The sequence below is a fragment of the Rhinatrema bivittatum genome, chromosome 7 (assembly GCF_901001135.1).
Source record: "Rhinatrema bivittatum chromosome 7, aRhiBiv1.1, whole genome shotgun sequence".
Lineage (NCBI taxonomy): Eukaryota > Metazoa > Chordata > Amphibia > Gymnophiona > Rhinatrematidae > Rhinatrema > Rhinatrema bivittatum.
Genome location: NC_042621.1, coordinates 78,566,409 through 78,578,606, shown reverse-complemented (window position 1 = coordinate 78,578,606; position 12,198 = coordinate 78,566,409). Strand labels below are relative to the sequence as shown.

At 44.1% G+C, this 12,198-nt stretch overlaps 1 protein-coding gene across 5 annotated transcripts in view; it reads left to right on the top strand.

Annotated features, from left to right (window-relative positions):
- Nucleotides 1–12,198, top strand: part of RPGRIP1L (RPGRIP1 like) — a 375,908-nt gene that overhangs the window by 190,905 nt on the left and 172,805 nt on the right. The gene's annotated exons all lie outside the window — the stretch shown is intronic.

Genomic DNA, 12,198 nt, shown 5'->3' with positions numbered 1-12,198 from the left:
CAGTTAACGGCTTTCTGTCCTACTCTCATAGTGGCTAGTTCATTTGCCAGCCTTTTTTGTAGAGCAGTATCATAAGCTTTACTTAAATCTAGATAGGCAGCATCTAATACACCTGCCTGATCATCACTTGTGTTACCTCATCAAAGAATGTCATCAGATTTGTGAAACCATGTTGTCAAGGACCTGTAATCTGTTTATTTTGAGGTCCTATACTATCCATTTCTTTAGTACTGTTTCCTTAGCTTTTTCCACTGTCATAATTAGATTAATGGATCTGTAGTGACCTGCCTTCTTTTTGTTCCCACTGTTGTAGAGTGGGTGTGCATTTGCTCATCTCCTTTTGTTCTAAATCTCCCCTGTCTTAGAAGACAAATGTAACAGAGTTATTGGGGTGCTATAAGCATTCTCCCCTGTCTTAGAAGACAAATGTAACAGAGTTATTGGGGTGCTATAAGCATTCTCCCCTGTCTTAGAAGACAAATGTAACAGAGTTATTGGGGTGCTATAAGCATTCTCCCCTGTCTTAGAAGACAAATGGAACAGAGTTATTGGGGTGCTATAAGCATTCTCCCCTGTCTTAGAAGACAAATGTAACAGAGTTATTGGGGTGCTATAAGCATTCTCCCCTGTCTTAGAAGACAAATGTAACAGAGTTCTTGGGGTGCTATAAGCATTCTCCCCTGTCTTAGAAGACAAATGTAACAGAGTTCTTGGGGTGCTATAAGCATTCTCCCCTGTCTTAGAAGACAAATGTAACAGAGTTATTGGGGTGCTATAAGCATTCTCCCCTGTCTTAGAAGACAAATGTAACAGAGTTATTGGGGTGCTGTAAGAACCTGCTTGAGCTCTTTAGGTAGCCTGGTTGAATTCCATCTCAAGGCCAGTTCAAAGGTATTGGGCACCCCTGGTAAATCTTCAGCCTTGTGACTCCTTCCTCCCCCAACCTTCAAGTTCATTTAAGGCTCCTAAATCCCCTCCTGAGATGTTTTGTATTTATTTTAATAGATATGTAGCCATGCTACCTATAATTCTAGGCAGATGACAATTCAGTGTTCATAAAATGCCACAAATTTAGCAAACAAAACTTCAAACTTAATATGAACAAAGCTACATTCATATTGGTAGATGATTGTTATGATTCGTGCTGGGGTGGAGAAATTACATATAGATTAGTACCGTATTTTTCGCTCCATAAGACGCACCTGACCCTAAGACGCACCTAGGATTCAGAGGGGGAAAATTAAAAAAAAAAATTTGTGCTAAACCGGCTCTGTCCCCGGGCATCTGTGTGTCTTATGGAGCAAATTAGTGGAATGCATAACATTTTTTTTTCTCCCCATTTTGTTTTCGGGTCTGGGGAGGGCAATTTCGGTTCATTCCCCAGATCAGAAAACTTTTGTCTTTCTAATTCTGAGAGAAACCACTGCCCCCCCCCCCCCCAAAAAAAAACCCCCACCCCATCCCAACACTTTAAATTAATTAACAACCCCCACACTCCTGACCCCCCCCAAGACCTGCCAAATTAATTAAATAAAAACTCCCACCATCCTGACCCCTCCCCAAGATCTTCCAAATTAATTTACTACAGCCCCCCACCCTCCTGACCCCCCCCCCCCCCCAAGACCTGCCCAAAGCCCCTGGTGGTCCAGCGGGGGTCTGAGAGCGATCTCCTGGACTTGGGCCGTCGGCTGCCAGCAATCAAAATGGAGCCGACGGCCCTTTGCCCTTACTATGTCACTGGGGTCGACCAATGCCAGCGGTAGCCCCTGTGACATAGTAAGGGTAATGGGCCGCCGGCACCATTTTGATTACTGGCAGCCGACGGCCCAAGTCCAGGAGATCGCTCCTGGACCCCCGCTGGACCACCAGGGACATGGCAGGTCTTGGGGGGTTCAGGAGGGTGGGGGGTTGTAGTAAATTAATTTGGAAGGTTTGGGGGGGTCAGGAGGGGGCGGGGGTTTTGTTAGATTTTACATTTTTTTTATATTTGCTCCATAAGACGCACAGACATTTTCCCACCACTTTTGGGGGAAAAAAAGTGCGTCTTATGGAGCGAAAAATACGGATAGGAAAGTTAGGATAAGTTCCAGAAGAATGTCCTATTTGCCTACTGTAAGCTTTTCCATCATAACACTTCCCATAACATTTACTCTGCAAAACAGCAAGTATTGCTCACTGTAATAAAATTAAAGAAGTTATTTGTATCAGCCCTTATATCATCCATATATAAACTACCTACAGCAGCATCTAGAACAGGAGTGGCCAACTCCTGTTCTCAAGGACCTCAAACAGGTCTGATTTTCAGGATATCCATAATGAATATGCCTGCGCTAGATTTGCATGCATTGCCTTTCTTTATGCAGATATATCTTATGCATATTCAGTGTGGATATCCCTGAAACCAGACCATTTGGATCTCATGAGAACCCGAGTTGGATGAGCATAGATCTTAAACTCTTCACAGCTCCTGACGATAGTTGTTAAATCCTACCCAAGCCTGATATGTCACTCAGACCAATTGCCTGAGTTAAAAAAAAAAAAAAAAAAAAGGCATTAAGCCATAAACATGCTTAAGATCTCAGTTCATCAGGGAGTGAATTCCATGGCTGGGGACCAGCCACTGCAAACATCCTACCTCATGTCCCAGACAATCGTACCACGTGCACAGATGATATGTCAAACAAGTAACATCTGGAAGATCTTAAAGAATGAGAGGACCTATAGATTTGTAATACTGTACGCAAACATATCAGAGTATTGCCACTCAGTGCTTTGTATATAAATGTCATAACTTTAAAATGTATTCACCATAGCTTCAGAAGCCAGTGCAGGGTGCACAATATGAATGAAATATGATCTCTAACTTTGGTACTAGTCAGAACACGGGCAGCTGCATTTTGAACTGCTTACAAAGCCTTCAAGGTTGTCGCAGGTAAGCCAAGATACAAAGAGTGCAATAATCAATTCCCAAAAGTACAAGGGCTTTCAAGACCATCCTGAAATCACCAATCAACAAAAAAAGGCTTCAGTGTCCGTAACATGTGCAGTTTGAAAAAAGTGCTTGTGCATCTACTTGCAGTTTTAGGTAAATGGAGGAATCAATCAAAATACCCATAATCTGACCCTGCATCAAGTTTGTAATTACATGGTTGTTAAACTGAAAAGGAGGAATGTTGGGGGCTACAAACTTCCCCAAAAATATCAACACTGTTTTGCCGACATTTAGCACCAATTGGTTATCAAACAACCAAGATTTAACATGGTAGCATAGTAATGACAGCAGAGCCTCAAGCTGTACCAGCTGAGCTAGTGAGGCACAGTTGGTACATCATGCCACTGTCTTAAAGGCATCATTTATAGGACACAACTGCGACATAATGTCAGCAGTAGCCAGGCTCTAGCTCTGCCAATAATCTTCAAATCAGCAAATATAAATATTAAACAAGGTGGCAGACAGGACTGAGCCCTGCAGAACTCTTGCTTGAGCAAAAAACGTTGAGGAATCACATCCTAAAGTTATCTGCTGACAACAGTCACTCAATAATGCTGAACTTACAGAAATGGGATAACAGAATAGTTCAAAATATCGAAGACTGATTATATATCTAGAAGTACCAGTGGAAATTGGTTACCTCCATCAAACCCATGACAATACATGTCAGAATTTGACAGTAACAGCATCTTGGAAATCTAAAATAATAAGGATCAAGTAAATTATGCTCATCGATATACTCATGTAACTGTTTAAACACTATGCTCTCAACTACCTTTGCTAAAAATGGAAGCAAAGATATTGGGCGATAATTCACAAGGTCAAGAGAATCTAGATTATTATTTTTTTCTTTTTTTAAATCGGACGGATGGAATTCTGCTTAAGTTGGCTTAACAAATAACCTTCTAAGAATGATGTATTAATACATTTGGTGATAAATTTGCCACTATCATTTTGTAGCACTTTATTCACATCAATGGAATATATGTTTAAAGGGCAGTAAGAGGAGCTCATGGCAGCAATAAGTTGATTTACCTCCTTATTAGTAACTGTTGAGCTTTCTGAAGTAGATGACAATGGGCAGAGGGCATTAGAGAAGCAAGTAGTGATAATGCTGACTTTAACATGAAAGAACTCTACAAAGATCTCACAACTCATAAGATTTTGATAATCGGTGCCTCTTCAAGGATCAAAGTTAAGTTTTTCACAATATGAAACAGTTCACAAAGTTGACTAGCAACTGCATTAATTTGCAAAGTATTGTAGGCTTTCTTAGTCTCTTCTAAAAGAAAGTTATACTTCTCAAGGCTAGAAGAATATGTGTTCAAATTATTAGCAGGTTTTGAATTCTGCCACCTTTTCTCATCATGCTTCAGAAGCGTCTTAGCTTCTCCCAGCTTAGGGGTAAACCAGGATACCTGATTAGTTCTCCTGGGCATAATTTGCTTTAAGGAGATTACTTCATTGTGCAAAGTATCATGCCAAATTTGGATCAGACCAAAATGTTGCATTAAGATGTGGTAGCCATTGTGCATAAAATTTGTTGACATATATGTGTCCCTGCTTAAGGTGAGCACACTCCTTACTCAATGACTAAGTCTTGGCAGCAGGAACTCTAACTTTCATTTTGATTAAATGGTGGTCACACTAAGGTCCTAAGTGAAGCTACATGCAAAATACTCAAGGCAAGGCTAAGTATTTTGTACAAAAAAGGCTAAGTCAAGAGTATTTCCCCCTATATGTGAAGGGCTGTGTACAAATTGATCTCATCTTAAAGTGGTCATAGCGATCAATAAATCATCCAAGGGATAGATATGGGTACTTTGTTCATGTGTAAATTGAAGGCACCTAAAGATAATATTTTTAATATCAACTTTCAATGTGAATACCGCCTCAATCAAAGGTGAATGATAAGTAGCAAGCATGCCAGGAAGAGTATAGACGAAACAAAGGCTCCAAGAGCAGCCCATACTATGAATTGATATCTTACATAATATTGAACTAAAGACAGAACATTCTTAAAAGCTATTAAATGACAACTGTTATGCTTGGGTATAATCTAATAAGCCATTTCTAATAGACTGATCAATACCATGTAAATGCATGGTTCCTCAAGACTGATAATGCACCAACATCAGTCTGACCATCCTTCAATAGATCAGCAACGATCACAATGTTATGGATTGATCTGGCATTGATAAAAATTAAAAAATGCATAAGCCCAAGAAATTTGAAGAAGATGAAGGACACATTTTGGGAAGCCTAGACAAATATAGCATAGTATGGTTAACTTTTCTGAAATGACTCTGGTATATGCCATTATATTGACCATAGCTGAAGATCTACTTGTATTAGGTCACAATTCAAATGGTAGCCCATCAGTTCAGAAGCCATCATTCAAAGGCAGGACACAAAAATGTCCAATATTAAAAGAGAATTTTAAAAGCCCTTGCAAGGGTAATAAACACAAATTGTGCACCAAGTAGCATACAAAGGAGCTGCTCCTTTGTTGTACCCCTTTGTGCATGCACACTTCAACATGTAATGTTTTTGGAGTCAGCCTCTGTGCTTTATGAAGAGCATCCTGTTCACGTCACCAGATTAGAGATTGGAGCTGGAAAGGCTGTTCTTCTGGGAGCCAAGCAGCTCAGGTCCGAATCAGGCAGCGGATGAAAACAGCTGTCAAGCAATAGAGCTGGCAACTAGCAAGTGATAATTAAACTCAACAATTGTGATAATGAACACAATCCTGTAAAAACATATACTTGGACATCATTCATTTAAGCTTTGTTTCATATATATATATATATATATATATATATATATATATATATATATATATACTTCTAAAGCATGATGGGAAAAGATGGCAGAATTCAAAACCTGCTAATAATTTGCACACATATTCTTCTAGCCTAGAGAAGTATAAATTTCTTTTAGAAGAGACTAAGAAAGCCTACAGTACTTCGCAAATTAATGCAGTTGCTAGTCAACTTTGTGAACTGTTTCATATTGTGACAAACTTAACTTTCATCCTTGAAGAGGCACCGATTATCAAAATCTTACGAGTTGTGAGATCTTTGTAGAGTTCTTTCATGTTAAAGTCAGCACTATGACTACTTGCTTCTCTAATGCACTCTGCCCATTGTCATATATATATACACATACACACACACGTAGGAGTCAGTAAATAAGGTGAATTTAACCTGTTTTTGATGTTCTCACAGGACAAGCAGGATGGTAGTCCTCACAAATGGGTGACATCGAGGATGGAGCCCTGTACGGAAAACTTTTCTGTCAAAGTTTCAACAAGCTTTGACTGACACTGGCACACTGGGTGCACTGAGCATGCCCAGCCTGCAATTATCCCTGTGAGCCACAGGTGTCTCCCTCAGTCTCGTCTTATAGCTAAAAAGCGCAAGCGAAACTAAAATAAAAGTATACAGACCCAACTCCGCGGGGTGGCGGGCGGGTTTCGTGAGGACTAACATCCTGCTGTCCTGTGAGAACACCTGTTACATCAGGTAAGCAACATTTGCTTTCTCACAGGACAAGCAGGATGGTAGTCCTCACAAATGGGTGAGTACCGAGCTGAGGATGCCCGGGAATGCACCAGATACACCGCAGATGCGCAAAGGCGTAACGACTGAGGTGGAAATGGGAACGGAGGGCATCCGCAACACCATAATGGGTTCGTGGAAGGATGTTGGGTAGTGAATTGAAAAAAGTAAGAGTAGGCGGACTGGCCAAACATGGAGCATGCCGGCTAGTCAAATGTAAGCAATAATAGGCTGCGAAGGTATGGAGAGGACTCCAGGCTGCAACCTGATAAAAAAGTACAAGCAGCAGTAACCAAAGGGAAGCTGTTACGGCTAAGACGGACACAACAGTATGTGGATACCCACAGTGTTGTAGTGAAATGTCTGCTTGTTGGTAGGAAAGGAAATATAGACCACTTAATCAGAAGGATTAGGTCTGTGTGGCCACTGGAAGTAGCAGCTTGACCCTTGCATGAAGGAAAGAGTCAAGTGGAATTCACATGGAATGCAGTGCAATGTAGATAGAATGTAAGCGCAGCATTACTGTCCAGGAATGTGGAAAACCCACTCTCTCCCTAGGGCGAGAGAGAGAGGTTAGGAAAAATTAATAGAGTATTTCCTGAGGAAAGGAGATACAACATCTACCTGAAAAGGATAGAAAGTTGAATGCGTAGAACTACTCAGTGGCAGAGGAACGGAGTCAGGTGAGTATGGAAAGAGTGCATAACTCACGGACCCTGCTGGCAGGAATGACATTAAGAGGGAAAGAAGTTCCCTTGCCAAACTGTGGAAGAGAGGAATGGAAAGGCTCAAACGTAGAATGTATGAGACTTATAAGGAGAATATATATGTTCATTCCGTGATTAGAGAAATAGAGGCGGCTTGATCAGTGGATAATCCATGGTAAGCCGACTCAGATAGGATTACCGAAAACGGGAACCCAACTCCCAAAACGATACACCTCCTAAGAGAAAGGTGTATCTATGTGGAGGATGTCTGGAGAATAGAATCCGAGGGAGTAAGAAAAAATGGTGGAAAAGTAAAAGGGGTAATACCTCTTTTTTTTTTTTTTTTTAGCGTCAGGAGGTAAAGCCTGCCATATTAAACGGCAAGATTTATGTTTAGAAGGTTTTGTGACGCTACCAGAACCTAAGAACATCAGTAAGTCTATGATTTGGGACTGACTGGTGAGAGAATAAAAGGTTACTGATATGATGGATTGAGAAGTATGGGAAAGCATACTGATCTCAGTCAGGGAGTGGGGAAAAGAATACTGAACCCCATCCCAGTTCAACATTAGAAGAATGCTGGCTACGAGAGGCAGCAGAAGAGATATATTGAAGAGGCCTTTGATGGAAGAAAAGGCATCTAAGGGAACGCATAGGAAACATGTGCAGGGAGCAGAACCTGTGCATCGTATGGAATGATGCAGACGCCGAGGAAAGTTTAGTTAAACTCAGCGTTAAAAGATTTGCCCTGTACACATGTAATTGAGACCATTCGAGAGGATAGAACCTACGTGGAGAAGGTCTGATAGAGCGTTCATTAAATCTCTTAGATATGTGGCCCAAGGACGCATGAAGTGAACAAGGGCCAAGGGTAGAGCTGCGCAGCTGTCTAGCAGAGCAGCTAAGAGGTAATGCGTGCTTATGAGTTGGAAAGCACATTGTCCCTATGCTGTCTGTCTGTATGCACAAAGAATTGTTGCAAAAGCAGTATTGGAAGGCATAAGGGCATAACTCATGGGTGCAACGTCCAGGAAGTTTATGAGAAACTATGCTGGAGTGCAATAGATGCATAATGGGTTGACAGCTTTCAGGAGAAACTTTATAACCCTAAGGAATTGCGAGCATGAGTCGAAGGAGACTAGGTCCTAGTTCGAACTGGGATAAGAATCAGGGACGAAAGCAATGAAACCACTTAGGTCCATTGAGTATAGAATGTCACTGAATATAACCCATAGCAGTTTTGAATTATGAGAAAAATGCATAGTGGGAAGAAACCCCTTAGCCCAACCATGAAAATTTGAAAGGCTGAGGTTATGGAAAATATGCGCAGGGACATATAACAATGTATCAGAATGTCTGTGCGCATGCTGGACAAGAGGGTCTTAAGACTGTGGTGTCCAGAAGTGTTACAGAAGGGATTTATGGCAGTGACAGTAATCCCAGTTAGTAAATGTATAGTGAGTCCTGAAAAAAGTGAGAGCTCCTTGCATGTACTGAAAGTGGTTAGCAGTAGTCTATGCAAGGAAAGTGAATGATGTTACACTCCGCAGAGAAAACAGCATTCACCAACAGTGATGCAAGAGACAGTTCACTTACCGAAGCTGGTGCCAGCGGCAGAGCTTGGGGTTGTAATGTTGACTCACCATAAAGCACATAGAAACATTAAAATAATGTACTTACTGCAGTATGGAGTGATGGTAACGAAAGATACCATTGTACCTGTGACGTCTAAAGAAAGTTGGATTTTCTTAGGTCCAGGATGTGCGGAGAGTAACTATTTTCTGTTAAAAGAAAGAATAGTGCAATTAAAACTCCCCAACCCCCCTCCCTTCTCCCCTCTGCACTTCGTAGCGCCTGGGGGAGTGTACCGGGACTTTGGTACAAGGTGGGGTGGCCGCTCTGATATCTGACCAGATGGGAGACCAAGAGGTGTCCCAATGGAGGATATCATGTAGGCTCCTGCAGGTGTGTGAGCGGTAAGTGGTACCCGCATTTCTGTATGCTGTACAAGGAGACACTGAGACCTGTGGCCAGGCCTCAAGGTGGACTTGTACATGGGGCAATGGTTGCTGAATCTCATGTTTAGCAGATCAGCCAATGCAGCTGGACCTTGGTTGGGAGGGAACCAAGAGTCAGAGCATTGGTCGGCACAGGGACTTGTTACTGACAAGAGAAGAAGCCCTGCTGCAATCCCAAGAAGATAGAGGGGTTCTCCTGATATTGTGGCTAACATAGCTAACATAGTGATATGTGACACTAATACAGTTCTAAAAGGCACATGACCCAGAACTTTTCGAACCACGGTCCGAATGGGAGAACACAACTCTATGGGAATGCCGCCGAAGCGGGTACTTACCATCCGATGTGGATCGCCGCAAGACGAGCCGGTGAAGATTGTTGACCCCGACGGTCTCCGGAGTCCTCGAGGGTAAGGCCGGGGACGTAAACGTCCATCTCGCTCTGAAACCCGGTATGGTGGCACAGGTACAGAGGAGACAGGCCAGGCGTGAGTGGCGTTTAGACTGCTAAGTGTAACAGATGGCCATAGTCCCACACCACTTGACGGTGGGGCACGCCAGGAACAGAGGAGCCCTAACGGAACTCATGTTCCCTTCCCTCGTCACAGCGGCTCGATGTGTCGTGACGCCAATGCAGAAGCTGTCGGACCTGGATCCGGAAGTTCTGGATCACCAAGGACTGCCAAAACTGTAGGAACAGTGCTGATGGCAGTGGTGATGTCGCTCTGCCCGAGCGTTGTCCAGCCTGGAGAAGGATGGCACCGATGTGCTGGATGGCGTCAGCGGCGGACGATCACGATGTCGGCGATGATGGGTGCCACGGTGCTCGGCCCGGTCTTTCCCCAGCGCCGAGATGGAAGCCCTCGTCGTCCTGGAAGGCGATCGATGACGAACTGTCAGCATGCCTGCTCTGCTCCTGACACAATGGAGTGTCTTAAGCTAATACGGGGCTTAAAAAAGAACCCAAAGCGTGGAGCAATGTGAGGAGGCGAGGGTATTATGTGGCGGTGCTATGTCGGTATTGACGATATTGAAGGCAACCTAAGGGGCTTCGAGGATATCATCAAAATGGGTATGAAAAATCGTCGATGACTGGCCAGGAGAATGATGACAGTGACGGGCACTGACAGCAGTGGCATAGGTATCTTTGAAACGATGTGGAATCGAATAATCGAAAAACATTGCCGTTATTGAAAAAGATACCGGCATCGACTGAGTCGAAGTCGAATCAATAGGGCGTCAAGGACACCGAAGGAAAACGGAGGTGTCGAGGGCATCGATGCATGGAGGCGGGCATTTATGCCGTTTGTGGCATGGCCACAGGCATCAACTATAGGGCCACAGACGTTGACGGTATCGATTTGGACAGACTCAGATTTCCAAGTGTACATGGCATCGGTGCCCCAGACACGTGTGTCGGTGGCATCGATATGGACACGTATGGAATCGATGGCATGGATCTCCCAGTCGATGAATTCCATCCCGGCATCAACGCCAGTCCTGGAATCGGCATGGGCATCGATGCCAGCCATAAGGCTGGCATTGGCATCAACGCCCATCCACGGAATCGAGCCGGCATGGATATCCACCGATGGGACCCACCTGGGCATCGAATTTCACCGATGGGAGCAGCCTGGCATCGACTGCCCTCAATGGATGCATTCTAACATAGATGCCCATGGATGAAACACCTGGGCATCGGTGTCCATCGATGCAAAAGGACCCGGCACCGATGCCATCGACGGACGGCCATCCGGCACCAATGCCATCGACGTACAAGCCATCCGGCACCGATGTCCATCGATGGGGACCATCCGGCATCGATGCCCACCGACGAATCGATGTGGCACCGATGCCCACCGATGGAAAAGGGCTGGACATCGGTGGGGAGGATGGGGCATTGATGGCATCCCCAAAAGGGGGGGTGGCATCGATGAAGTGACCCTGGGATCGTTAAAAAGTGTCTCGGGCAGCGGTGGCGGCGACCCGAGTATGCATGGCAGTGACTAACAGCGTGTGCGTCAATGGCATGCATCCGGGTAGGGACGGCACCGAGGAAGCCCAAGGAAAAAAACAGTGCATAGGAGGAAAAAGCCTGGTAGCACTGAAAAGCAAAAAACATGGATAAAGGCATCAGGGCACCGTGGGGGGAGGGGCGCTGATGACATATAAAAGCCCAGGGCGGTTTAGGAGGGTCCCGGTATAGCGATAGGGTATCGACTGCGTAAGGGTACCAGGGAACGAAGGACTTGAAGCTACAGAGGTCCTAAAGTTAAGGAAAAAATCCCTACCCCACTAGCATAAGCAAGCAGAGTGTCACAGAGATACTCGCAAGCTGTTTAAAGCTAACTGAAAAATGGGGGAAGGGAAGGCTTCAGTCAGTTAACAGCCTTAAGATAGTGACAGGAACCGACCGAAAAATAAGAATTAGTACTCACCGAGCGTCGTAAAAACGTACGCGGAGGGAGACCTGTGCAGGGAAAAGTGTTTTTTGAAGTGAAAAGTTAAGTGTTTCCATGAGGTAATTAGTTAAAAAAAAAATCCTCACAGAGCTCCAACCGCTATGCTGACTGCAGAGCGGAAAAAAGAAGACTGAGGGAGACACCTGTGGCTCACAGGGATAATTGCAGGCTGGGCATGCTCAGTGCACCCAGTGTGCCAGTGTCAGTCAAAGCTTGTTGAAACTTTGACAGAAAAGTTTTCCGTACAGGGCTCCATCCTCGATGTCACCCATTTGTGAGGACTAACATCCTGCTGTCCTGTGAGAACACCTGTTACATCAGGTAAGCAACATTTGCTTTATGCTTAAATTCACCTTAGTTTATGTTAGTTGTGCCCTTGTTTTATTTTCAGCGCGCGTTGCTTCTCCTCCTGCATCTGCAGTTTCTTGTTTCCCGTGGGAGAGGGCAACGCTCCTGGTC